The sequence below is a fragment of the Dipodomys spectabilis genome, unplaced genomic scaffold (assembly GCF_019054845.1).
Source record: "Dipodomys spectabilis isolate Male_0828 unplaced genomic scaffold, ASM1905484v1 ptg000173l, whole genome shotgun sequence".
NCBI classification, from domain to species: domain Eukaryota; kingdom Metazoa; phylum Chordata; class Mammalia; order Rodentia; family Heteromyidae; genus Dipodomys; species Dipodomys spectabilis.
The window spans coordinates 6,225,982-6,237,979 of record NW_024870850.1 but is presented as its reverse complement, the minus strand read 5'-3'; the positions used below and the strand labels follow the sequence as shown (position 1 = coordinate 6,237,979).

Below are 11,998 nucleotides of genomic sequence, written 5' to 3'. Positions count from 1 at the left end.
TTTATGGCTAGAGAAGTTGAGCATTTCTTCATGTGTCTATTGGATATTCTTATTTTCTCTTCAGAACAGTTTCCAGCACAACGATATTTATCGCTGCATTATTTACCATAGCTAAGATATTGAACCAACCCAGATGCCCCTTAATAGATGAAAAGATCAAGAAAATATGGTACTTATTTACTTTGTGATTTTGTTGATTCTTTTGTATGTTCTTCCCCCATGGTATAGCTCCTGTTTTCACTGTATTTGATTCTGATGTACTTCGTCTTGCATATACACTTTTCTACTTTGGAGAGGGAACGGAAAAAACAGAATGCTTGAAGAGGGATACAGGTTGATCCATTGTAGCAATGAGATGTACAAAACACTATGTTGAAAATGAACTTTATAACTAGTGGTGGGAGAGAGAGAGTAGTTGGGAAGGTGGGGAGGGAAAGGATGGAAGGGGAAAAACAAAGAAGGAGGCAACAGTACTTGAACAGTACTTGAGTAACATTATGTTACTCATGTAATATACAGTATTTTTACAATAAATAACATATAGAAAAGAAGAGAAATGAAGAAAGATAAAGAGTTGACATGGTCTTTTGTTTTCTTTGGAAAATGAAAAAAGCATAATGCTAAATTTATTCATGATTCATGCAATCCACAGGCAAAAGTATAGCCACACAGTAACTGAAAATAGGCTATCATAATCTGTACTTGAGAGGTAAACAGAGAAAGAGATATCACGACAATGACCTTTGCTTTTTGAACACATTTGGCAATCTTCAGTCACACAAGTTCACAAAATACCTTGATTCACCAAGTGATCATTTATTGAGGTATTGATCAAGAAAAGAGAAAAGCATACTAATTACATTCATGCAGTCATTGCTCTGCATTTGATTGGTAATAGTTGAAAGATGAAAGTTCTAACCAAAAAGAGCAACATAGAATCATCAATGGGAAAAAAGCAAACACACCACCAACTTAGGGGCAGAAAGAAATAAGTAAATAAATGATTATGGTCACTGCTCACTACTGAAAGGATGACAAAAGGCTGAATGGACAAATCAGAAAAGACAAATTAAGGAAAGGTGTTTGGATCAGGAAAAGAAAAATAAATAGCACAAAGAACAGGAAGGAAATGTTCTGTGAAGAAATGTCTTGACCAGAAAGAACTTTGGTTGAAGACTGGTGGCTCAGCTTGTAACTATAGCTGCTTACAAGGGTGAAATCTGGAGGATTACAGTTCAAAGCCAACCCAAGCGGGGAAGAAAAAAAGGAAAGCAAAGAAAGGAGGAAAGAGAAAAATAAGCAAGGACAGGAAGGAAGGAAAGAAGAAAGGAAGAAAGAAAGAAGGAGAAACAAAGATGATGGTAACACCATGTTGACAAATGACAAGAAAACACAGGTAGAAAGAGAAAGACACAGGGTTTCACTCCACTAATGACCTAACGTCCTCTCATAAGGCCCCATCTCCAAAAACTTCCACCACCTCTGCATAGAACTATAGATTATAGATCAAACATTCAACATGTTAGACTTCAGAAAACATTTAAGATCCAAACTACAAAAGTTCTACAATGAAGAAAGGCTCACACATAGAACATCATCATCATCATCATCACCAAAACTCACAAGTGTCCTTCCAAATCTAAGGCTTGGTTTTGCAGACTTTCCTGAATCACAAACCTAAACAACATGACGTGTGTGTGTGTGTGTGTGTGTGTGTGTGTGTGTGTGTGTGTGTGTGTGTGTGTGTGTGTGTATGTTATGTATTAGGCTGCCACTCTCACCAGTCTACGGAGGGCGCTCTTGATGTCCCTGTTCCTTAAACTGTAGACAAAGGGGTTCAGCATGGGGGTGACTGTGGTGTACACTACAGTCACTTTCCTTGGAGCATCTGAAAAAAGTAAACTGCAGTACGCACCCAGGGCTGTCCCATAAAACAAGCACACAACTGAGAGGTGAGAGCCACAGGTGGAGAAGCTTTATATTTCCCACTGGCTGATGGGACTCCAAGAATAGAAGATACAATGCGAGCATAAGAGTACAGGATCCCCAAGACCGGAAGACCACCAAAGACTGCAGCAAAGAGAAAGATGAATATATTTTTGGTGGGAGTATAATCACAGGCAAGCTTAACTAGTTGAGGAGGCTCACAGAAGAAATTGGGAATTTCTACATCTGTACAGAAGGTAACTTGTGACACCATCAAGCAGTGTAGCACGGAGTCCAAAAGACTGAAGAACAATGACAGAAGGACCAACATACCACAGAGGTGGGGACTCATGATGATTGAGTAGTGGAGAGGGTGACAGATGGCCACCAAGCGATCATAAGCCATCACTACCAAGAGCAGACTGTCCAAGCAACAGAACAATACAAAAAAGGCCACTTGCATTAGGCAGCCTGCATAGCTGATGGATTTGCTATGAGTCCTGAGGTTCACCAGCATCTTGAGGACAGTGCTGCTGTTGAACCCAATGTCAGCCAAGGAGAGGTTAGAGAGGAAGAAGTACATGGGGGTGTGAAGATGGGAGTCAGAGCTGACGGCCAGGATGATGAGCAGATTTCTGAGCACAGTGATCAGGTACATGGATAGGAACAGGGCCAAGAGGATGGGCTGTAGTTCTGGATCATCGGTCAGTCCCAGGAGGAGAAATTCCAAGATGCTTGTTAAGTTCTGTGGCTCCATGTAGCTAGAACACCTTTGGAAAAAGGATATATCATTGGAATAAATAAAGTAGTATGCATGCCACCGATTTGCATTCATGCAAAATAAAAAAAGAATACTCAGACTTGAGCATTGAAATGATAAGCTTAAGTTTTAATTTTTCTCTTCCAGAGGTTCATGTGGTAGGGGAGGCTGCATCTGTGGGATGCTTTTGTGGATTGTTTCAGAAATGGAAGTGCAGCTCAGTGTTCCACAGCTTCTCCAGCATGCTTGAGACCCTGTGGCAAACCTCTAATATTTCATGGGAGGAAGGGAGGATGACTTGAAGAAGGTAGGGAGGAACAAATAAGGGAATGAAGATGGACTGAAAGGAAGAAAGAGAGACAAGGAGGAAGTAAAAGAAGGGAAAGAGGGTAGAAAAGAAAGAAGAGAAGAAAGGAAGAAAAATGGAGGGAGAGAGGAAGGAAGATAGGAAAGGAAATAATTGAGGAAATGAGGAAGAGGAGAATGGAAGGGAAGGAGAGAGGGGAAGAGTGAGACAGAGATGGAAGGAGAAGGAAGGAAGACAGAGATGGAAGGAAGGACAGAGAAAAGAAAGGAGGAAGGGATGGAGAGAGGAATGGAAGAAGGAGACAGTAAAACTGGGTGGAGGTGAGGAAGGGACTTGGAGAGGACTAAGGTTCCCCAGTCTCTGTATTCCTGGTCAGCGTGTGACATTTCCTCCTTCATATATGTTTACCTAGGTCCGCTACTTTACAGATGAGATTTGTAGACACCAAAGGAAGGGCAAAATAAATGAACTTTAAGTATAAACTTGCCTGCATATGGGAACTCATCCTATTGATGCAAAGCAAACTAGAACAAGGATCTTAATATCATCTAGTATTCTCCATTCCAGCTGATTTTACAATTCCTTCTTTGTTGGATTTCTATGCTATGTTCTTGCTTTTATGTCATTCCATTTACAGACCTCAGGGTAAAAAAAAACACTTTGAGATAGTCAGTGTAAAAAACACAAGAAAACGTCTGATCTCTATCTTTGGAGGGAATCCATGGAGCAACAATGGTACCCACAAGACACTATACTGGAAATGAACTTTACAACTTCAGGGTGGGGGGTAAGAATCAGAGAGGTGGGGAAGGGAAGGGATAGTGGGAGATCAACAAGGGAGGGGGTAGCAATGCTCAATAAGAAATGTAACTGTAACCCTTCTGTAAAGCATCTTTACAATAAAATAAAATTTAAAAATTCTTGTTCAACAAAAAAAGAAATATTTTTTCCAAGCTGGATGCTGGATGCTGGTGATAGCTCAGACCTGTAATCCTTGCTACTCAGGAGGCTAAGATCTGAGGTCAGCCCAGGTGGGAAAGGTTGTGAGACACGTATCTCCACTTAACTAACAGAAGATAAAAAGGAAGGAAGGAAAGAAGGAAGGAAGGAAGGAAGGAAGGAAGGAAGGAAGGAAGGAAGGAAGGAAGGAAGGAAGGAAGGAAGGAAGGAAGGAAGGAAGGAAGGAAGGAAGGAAGGAGAAGGAAGGAAAGGAAGGAGAAGGAAGGAAGAAGGAAGGAGAAGGAAGGAAAGGAAGGAGAAGGAAGGAAGGAGAAGGAAGGAAAGGAAGGAGAAGGAAGGAAAGGAAGGAAGGAAAGGGAGCTATGGATCAAGAGGTAGAACACCAGCTTTGAGGGAAAAAAAGCTCAGGGACAGTGTCCTGAGATCAAGTCCTGATACTGCCACAAAAAAAGAATTGGGGTAAAAGGCCGATTGGCAATGACAGCTACCTGCTTTATCTGTCCTTCTCTCCTGACATGGATTAAGACCAGAGCATCTAGAAAAAAATAATGCCTATCTCTGGGACAAAGGACTTCCAGAAACTGCAGGGGAGGTAATTGATAAAATCTGCAGAAAAAAAAGTTCAGAGAAAGGGCTGGGAGGGTGACTCAGTGGTAGAGCGCTTGCCTTGCATGCCTGAGGCCCTGGGTTCAATTCCTCAGCACCACATAAGCAAAATGAAAAAAGCCGGAAGTGGCACTGTGGCTCAAGTGGTAGAGCGCTAGCCTTGAGCTGAAGAGATGAGGGACAGCACCCAGGCCAGAGTTCAGGCCCCACGACCGGACCCCAAAACAAAAACAAAAACAAAAGCAAAACAAAAAAAAGTTCAGAGACAAACAGTTTAGAGGAAAACTATTCAAACAAGAGGAGAAAGTCACTAGGGTGCTCCTTCCAGAAAATAAATAAAGCGTGGGGCATTTTTATTTTTATCTTTTTGTGCCAGACCTGCAGTTTGTACTCAGGGACTAGGTGCTGTACCTGACCTTTTGTTGCTCAAAGCTGGCATTCTACCACTTGAGCCACAGCTCCACTACTAGCTTTTTGGTGGTTAAATGGGATAAGAATATCACAGACTTTCCTGTCTAGGCTGGCTTTACTCTGCCATCCTCAGTACCATCCTCAGATCACAGCCTCCTGAGTAGCTAGGATTATAGGCGTGAGCCACTAGTATGCCCCATTCTCACTGACTTCTATTGCAACAGCACCCCCACAAGACCAGTCTTGAGGAAACAGTGTCAGAGCAACTGCTAAGATCTCTGACCATGTCTGAACAACATCTGTGACTTTAGGCTATTTTACCTATGCGTACATTTCTGCCCCTGGTCCCCAATCATCCCATATAACCTTAGGTAAATATGCATACAGAAAGATGGCATGAAATTGGTGGAAATGTTATTTGCATATGGCCTGACTCTGCCATTAAATTAAATCTCCTATCTCTGACATTCAGAAAGTTAAAAAAAAATAAAAATAGCTGGAGGAAAGAATTTGACAAAACAACAAACAACAACAACAACAATGTCAATAAAATAATACAAATTAAACTCTCAGCAATCTAGGGAAACCTAAAAGTACAGATGATAACAGATAGTCATTGAAGGATATAACTTAATCTTGCCAATATATTAATAAAAACAATTTAAAGTTACAGCAATCTAAAACTTACAGTCCCAGATTATCTGAATCTACCAGTTTACTCACATGCAGTGTCATCCACAGGTGACACATGTCACAGAAACATTCAAAATGGAATCCTGGGACTTTGAGATCCAACCAAGGGACTTGTTCAATACTTCACTAAACTTCAGAAGTTTTACAGCACAAGACTAGATCTTGTACTCAAATTTCCTGGTGTGTGTATATATTTATGCATATATAAACAAATATTTACATATACATATATATGAGTGTGTATGTGTATCTTTAATTGTTTCCTGTTGTCTGACTCAGATTAACACCCAACAGAGATCTCACAGGGATTGGCCTCAAAGGGAAAGACACAGAGGTCAGCATTGCCCAGGGCACAAGGAACAGAACTATCACATTGAATTGGTAGGAAAGAGGCAAGTGCCCTGTGGGAGGTGTGGTGGGGTCTTGTTGCCTAGAATCAAACCTGACTGCATCTACAAATATATATATATATATATATATATATGTACATACATATATATATGTGTATATATATCAGAACAATAATAAAAATTACAAAGGATATATATATCAGAACAATAATAAAAATTACAAAGAATGCAGTTTTCAGCTGGTTAACTGTGGCTCATGCATGTGATTCTAACTGCTAAAGAGTTTGAGCTGAGGATCATGGTTCAAGGCCAGCTCAGGTAGGAAAGTCCATTAGACTCTTATCTGCAATTTGCCAGCAAAGAGATGGAATTGAAGCTGTGTCTCAAGTGGTAGAGTGCCAGCCTTGCAGGCAAAAGCTCAGGAGCGAGTGAAGGGGCAAAGAAACATACTCTTTACCTGACTTATGCACAGGAACTCCTCTGTATATAAACTATAATAAGAATTTTAGAAAAAAATTAAAACCTCAGGGAGTCGCCTAGGCCTTAAATTCAAACCCCTTGTCCAGCAAACACTCTTTCTCTCTCCCTCTCCCCTCCCCCTCCTCTCTCTCTCTCTCTCTCCCCCTCTTTCTCTCTCTGTCACACACACACACACACACACACACACACACACACAAATTTTATTCTTCTATCCTAAAATGTGTCAGAATGACAATGTACAAGGTTTTCTAATCTTTATCATAGAGAGAATATGTAGGAATAGAGATTTGTTTTCTTAATTTCCTGTTCCATAAAGAAAGGGAACTGAGAGTCTGGAAGCTCTAGGCAAAGGTTTATTACATCCTGGTTAATATCATCATCATCATCATCATCATCATCATCATGATTATTTTGGGGGGTGGGGGCATGATAGATCTCCTGCATCCTGCTCTGGTGGGAGAGATTTTTTGATGACTTGCAACAAGTATGGAAGGCAAACAGAACAGTAATTGGACTTTTCCCATCATTGATGTAAGTCAGAACACAAATGTCCCAGGGCTGTGAGGTAAACTCTGCCTCCTGGTAACACTGCCATCCAGCTACCCCTGCTATGCTTTCAGCCTGCAAACAAGCCAGGTCACTTCCACCCTTCCTCCATCCAGGTGTCCAGTAGCACTTACTGGGCTGCACTGGGCCTTTGCTGGGAGGAGACAAAAGGCCACTTAGTTGTTTTCTCCTCTGCTTCCTGTGAGATGCTCAGCTCAGTGCTCAGAGGTGGCAGGAAGACAGGACCTCACAGGATTCCTCAGGTTCCGCTGATGAGCCTGGCAGAAGACACTGCCACACAGACCATGGGCTACAAGGAACAAGTTGCAGGATAGGGATGCAGAATGGATTTTATAACCAGCTGACCTGGAAGCTCCATGCTCAGAGCTGATCATTATTCAAATTGGTCCAAGAACTCTAATTACTAAGGACTTGCTAATCCCAATGGAGTAGAAAAGGGAGAGAATTAATTGCTACGAAGGATCTGGCCTTCTTTACTTCAAGAGGAAGACAAATTGCCATCTGTTGATTTCTAAATTGCAGGGATTTTGTACACTTCAGTATATATATATATATATATATATATATATATATATATATATAATTTGTTTTGGAGCTTGATCTCAGCACGTGGGCACTGTCCTTGAACTTTCTTGCTCAACACTAGCACTTTATTGCTTGAGCCATAACTCTACTTCCAGCTTTTTGGGGTCTCACAGACATGAGTCTTACAGCCTTTCCTTCCTGTTCTGGCTTTGAATTACCAGGCTTAAAACTCAGTCTCCTAAGGAACTAGGATTACAGGTGTTAACCACAGGCACCTGGCACTAATTTTATTCAATTAAAAAGTTATTATTGCTGGGCACCAGTGGCTCACTCCTGTCATCCTAGCTACTCAGGATGCTAAGATCTGAGGATCGTGGTTCAAAGCCATCCCAGGCAGAAACATTCATGAGACTCATCTCCAATAAACCACCAGAAAACAAGAAGTGGTGCTGTGACTCAAGTGGTAGAGCGCTCTCCTTGAGCTGAATAGTTGAGGGATAGCACCCACAACCAATTTTTTTTAAATAATTATTTTGAAATTTAAAAAATATATTCTTTATTATCTTTCAATAGTTGTACAAAGGGGTTTCAACTCACCATAACACCTATAAAAAACAAATCACATTTTGTTAACTTTTTCTTTACAAAGGAGTTTCAATTCCACAAGTCAGATTGTAAGTACAATCCATCCTAACCATGGTTACACTTTCCATCATTTTCCCCTGCATCTATCCTCATACCACCCACTCCCACCCTGAGTTATCTAGCTCCATTTTCATATATATACATTGAGCATTGTCATCGAACATTTCATTGTTTTTAATTTATTTTGTGTGAAGTTCCTATGGCTTGCACTAAGGCACTGAGAGCTGTCCCTGGACTTTTTTGCTCAAGGCCAGTGCTCTACCACTGGAATCACCGCTCCACTTCTGGCTTTTGGAGATGAGAATCTCATAGGCTTTCCTGTGTGGCCTGGATTTGAGCTGTGAGCCTCAGATCTCAGTCTCCTGAGTAGTTAGGATTAAAGCTGTGAGCAACCAGGCTTGGAAATCTCTGTATACTTCAAGTGGGATATTTCAGAACCTGTTAAATCAGACATGGACTGAACACAATTGGTTCTATATTATGAATCAAATACAAGTTCCATTGTTTCCCACCTTCACAGTGTATAACTCAAAAAAGAATTTCAAATAATATTTTCTTCTTTGGCTCCTGGAAATGGAAATCACCTGTGTCAGTAATGAATATTTTCCACTAATTTGAACACTCTAGATTCTCCTTTATCTTCCAAGTCAACGTGTGTGTATACAATACACTATTGGTTATTTTGAAACACGTATTAGGAAATTTGTTTAATAATGTGTGGATCTCACAGATATCTGTCTTCAAAATACAAACCAGGTGGGCTGAGGAATTCGCTCAATAGTATAGTGCTTGCTTGGCACATATAAACTTTGAGAAGTAAAGGGAAGCAATGTTTTTTAAAACACCAACATTCTGTTTGGATAGAAGAGATGTCACAAAAATAAGCCAATACAGGTATAGTCATGTGGTTCTTGGCAAAAAAAGGGAAACATATGTTGTAGAGAAGACAAAGGTCTTTGCATGAAATATTAAGAAAACCAGATATTTACATGTAGAAGATTATAAGCAGATTTCCCCCTTTTTTTTCTTTGGTAAAATTTTTAAGTAGTTGTGCCAAGGATTTGCCACTTAACAAAGAAGTTTATGAATAGTATATATCTTGATATTAATGGATTCTCTTCCATCTCTTCCTCACCTACCCCTTCTCTTACTTTTCTTAATTTGTAGGATTCATGTTGGATTCTTGTGTGCATTCTCCCATTTCTCCTGTTCACTTGTCTTCCTCTTTCCCCCTGACCCCACCTCACTGCTTTCAATACCTGATTCTTTGTGTTTGATTTTGCTCAAATTTGACTTTGCCTTTCTAAGAATGTGCGCCATTTGCTCCCTTGAATCTATCATATTTCACTGAACACATTTGAATACATTTGTATACCACACAACTTATTTACTTAGAAGTTTGTATGCTAAATCTAGCTTGTACATATAATGAAAAGCATGTATCTTTAAAAGCAGATTGTTCTATCTTATCCTAAACAAACCAAATCCTGGAAGCTGAAAGGTCTTAACTAAAGATATTAAAATATAGAACCACTAGAAGAAAACAAGATAAACATTTTAAAGTATTGACATAGGTCATTAATTCTTAAATGAAAAAACACAGTTTTGCCAAAAATAGAGGCAAGAACTGTCAAATGAGACTTCAGCAACTGAAAAGCTGCTGCAAAACAAAATGATGATGATGATGATGATAAAAACATAACTAGTAGAATGAGACATAATTTTTGGCTGATATTCATCTCACAATTCTTTCACTCAAAAAATTAAAGAAAAAACAAATTATCAATAAATGGGCAATAGAAGTGAACCTGTTTGTCAAGTGAAGATATGCCAATGTCCAATAAATATACACTAAAAGGGTATTGATAAAGAACATCACCATGTCTGTTTGAATCAATCAGAACATAAATAGCAGTAAATCAGTTCTTCAGTATTACAAACAGCAAATATGTGTCTACAGTCTGCATGCATCATGCTATACTTTTCAGGAGACAGAAGGTTTGACATTGGAACCTTTTCCATAGATAATTATACCCCCTTTCTAGGATTTAGCTGTGTAAATTAAATCTCTAGCACAAAGAACAAGCACTCCATCTGACAAATGCACTTTTTGTGTGCTTGCATTGGGGCTGGAATTCAGGGCTTGTGTGTTGTCCCTGAGCTATTTTGCTCAATGCTGGCACTCTACCACTTGAACGATAGCTCCACTTCTGGTGGCTTTTTGGTGAACAATTGGAGATAAGAGTCTTACAGAACTTTCCTGCCTGGCCTACCCTCCAACTGTGATCCTCACATTTCCATCTTCTAAATAGCAATGATTACAGGTAAGAACCACCAGTGCCTGAGGACTAAATGCACTTCTGACTTATTCTCCCTTAACTTTTTCACTCAAGGCTAGCACTCTACTACTTGAGCCACAGCTCTCCTTCCTGATTTTGTGGTGGTTAATTGGAGATAAGAGTCTCATGGACTTCCTTGTTCAGGCTGGCTTTGAACTGTAAACCTCAATTCTCAGCGCCCTGTGAACTAGAATTGCAGAAGTGAGCAACCAGTGAGTGCTCTGGGCTACCTCTGATTTGTAATATACATATTCTTAGTTATAAGCATTCCTCTTTGCACTAATATTCCTGTATTACAGATGTTCTGATAAACTATTTATTTATTTATTATTTTTAAGTAGTTGTATAAAGGGGATGCAATACAACACATCAGTTTATGATTACAATGCATCTTAATCAATGTCACCCTTTCCATCCTTCTCCTCCATCTCACCCCAAGCTACACATACCTGCAAGTTATCTAGTTTCATTTCTCTGTGTGTACATGGAGTATTGGGATTGTATTCACTTACACGTCCTTTCTACCTTTGTCTTCTCCACCTCCCCTGAAATTCTATCACTCTAGTAACACTTTATACAAAGTAGCAAAATCAGTCCTAAGATTAAAACAGAATCACAGAAGACTACATATGATCACACCTGTCCTAGGCAAAAATGAGCATTTCTAAAGGTATCACAATACCTGACTTCAAGTTAGACAACGGAATTGTGGTGACAACAGAACTGTGGTAACAACAGAACTGTGGTGACAAATTAGCACTGTATTATCACAAAACCAGACAAGTACACCAATATGATGATGGGATGGGATGGGAATGAATGGAGGAAAATAGCCTAGAAATAAACCCACCCAGCTATAGCTAATGATGGACAATGGTGCCCCAAACCTACATCAGAATAACACCATCACAAGCATAAAATTCTAATGTAATACAAGAAGCATGAAATAAACAAAGATGTTAAGCTGTTTGCCTTTAAATTGCTCCACATTTCATTATATATATTGTGAGATCTGTCCTCAGGCTTGCAGGTTGGAATGGACTCTGGGTATTGAAGTTCATTCTTGGTGGAGTTGATTGATTTGGCTTAAGGTTGAGGAGCTTATCCTAGCCTACCTTGGATATCTTCTCAGAGATCCAAGACTGCAAATTGAGAACTCAAGTGTAGTACTTCTCAAAGGACAGATGGATATGTGCTCAAGTTGTGCATATGTGTCACAAGACCAAGAAACCCAAAAATTGTGGGTTATGCTGAATGTCAGGGAAGTGTGGTTAAACAGTGAGATCCTATTAAGGCTTTTATGATTGATAGTAGGGCTCATGCCTATAATCCTAGCTACTCAGAAGGCTTTGTTCTTAGGAGCATGGTTCAAAATGAGTGTGGGCAGAAAGGTTCATGAGACTTTTATCTCTAATTAACGAGAAAAAGC

The 11,998-nt window shown here is 39.8% G+C and overlaps 1 pseudogene; it reads right to left on the bottom strand.

Annotated features, from left to right (window-relative positions):
• Window positions 1-1,763: 1,763 nt before the first annotated feature.
• LOC122119755 lies at window positions 1,764-7,193 on the bottom strand (annotated as a pseudogene).
• Between the last annotated feature and the right edge of the window lie 4,805 nt (window positions 7,194-11,998).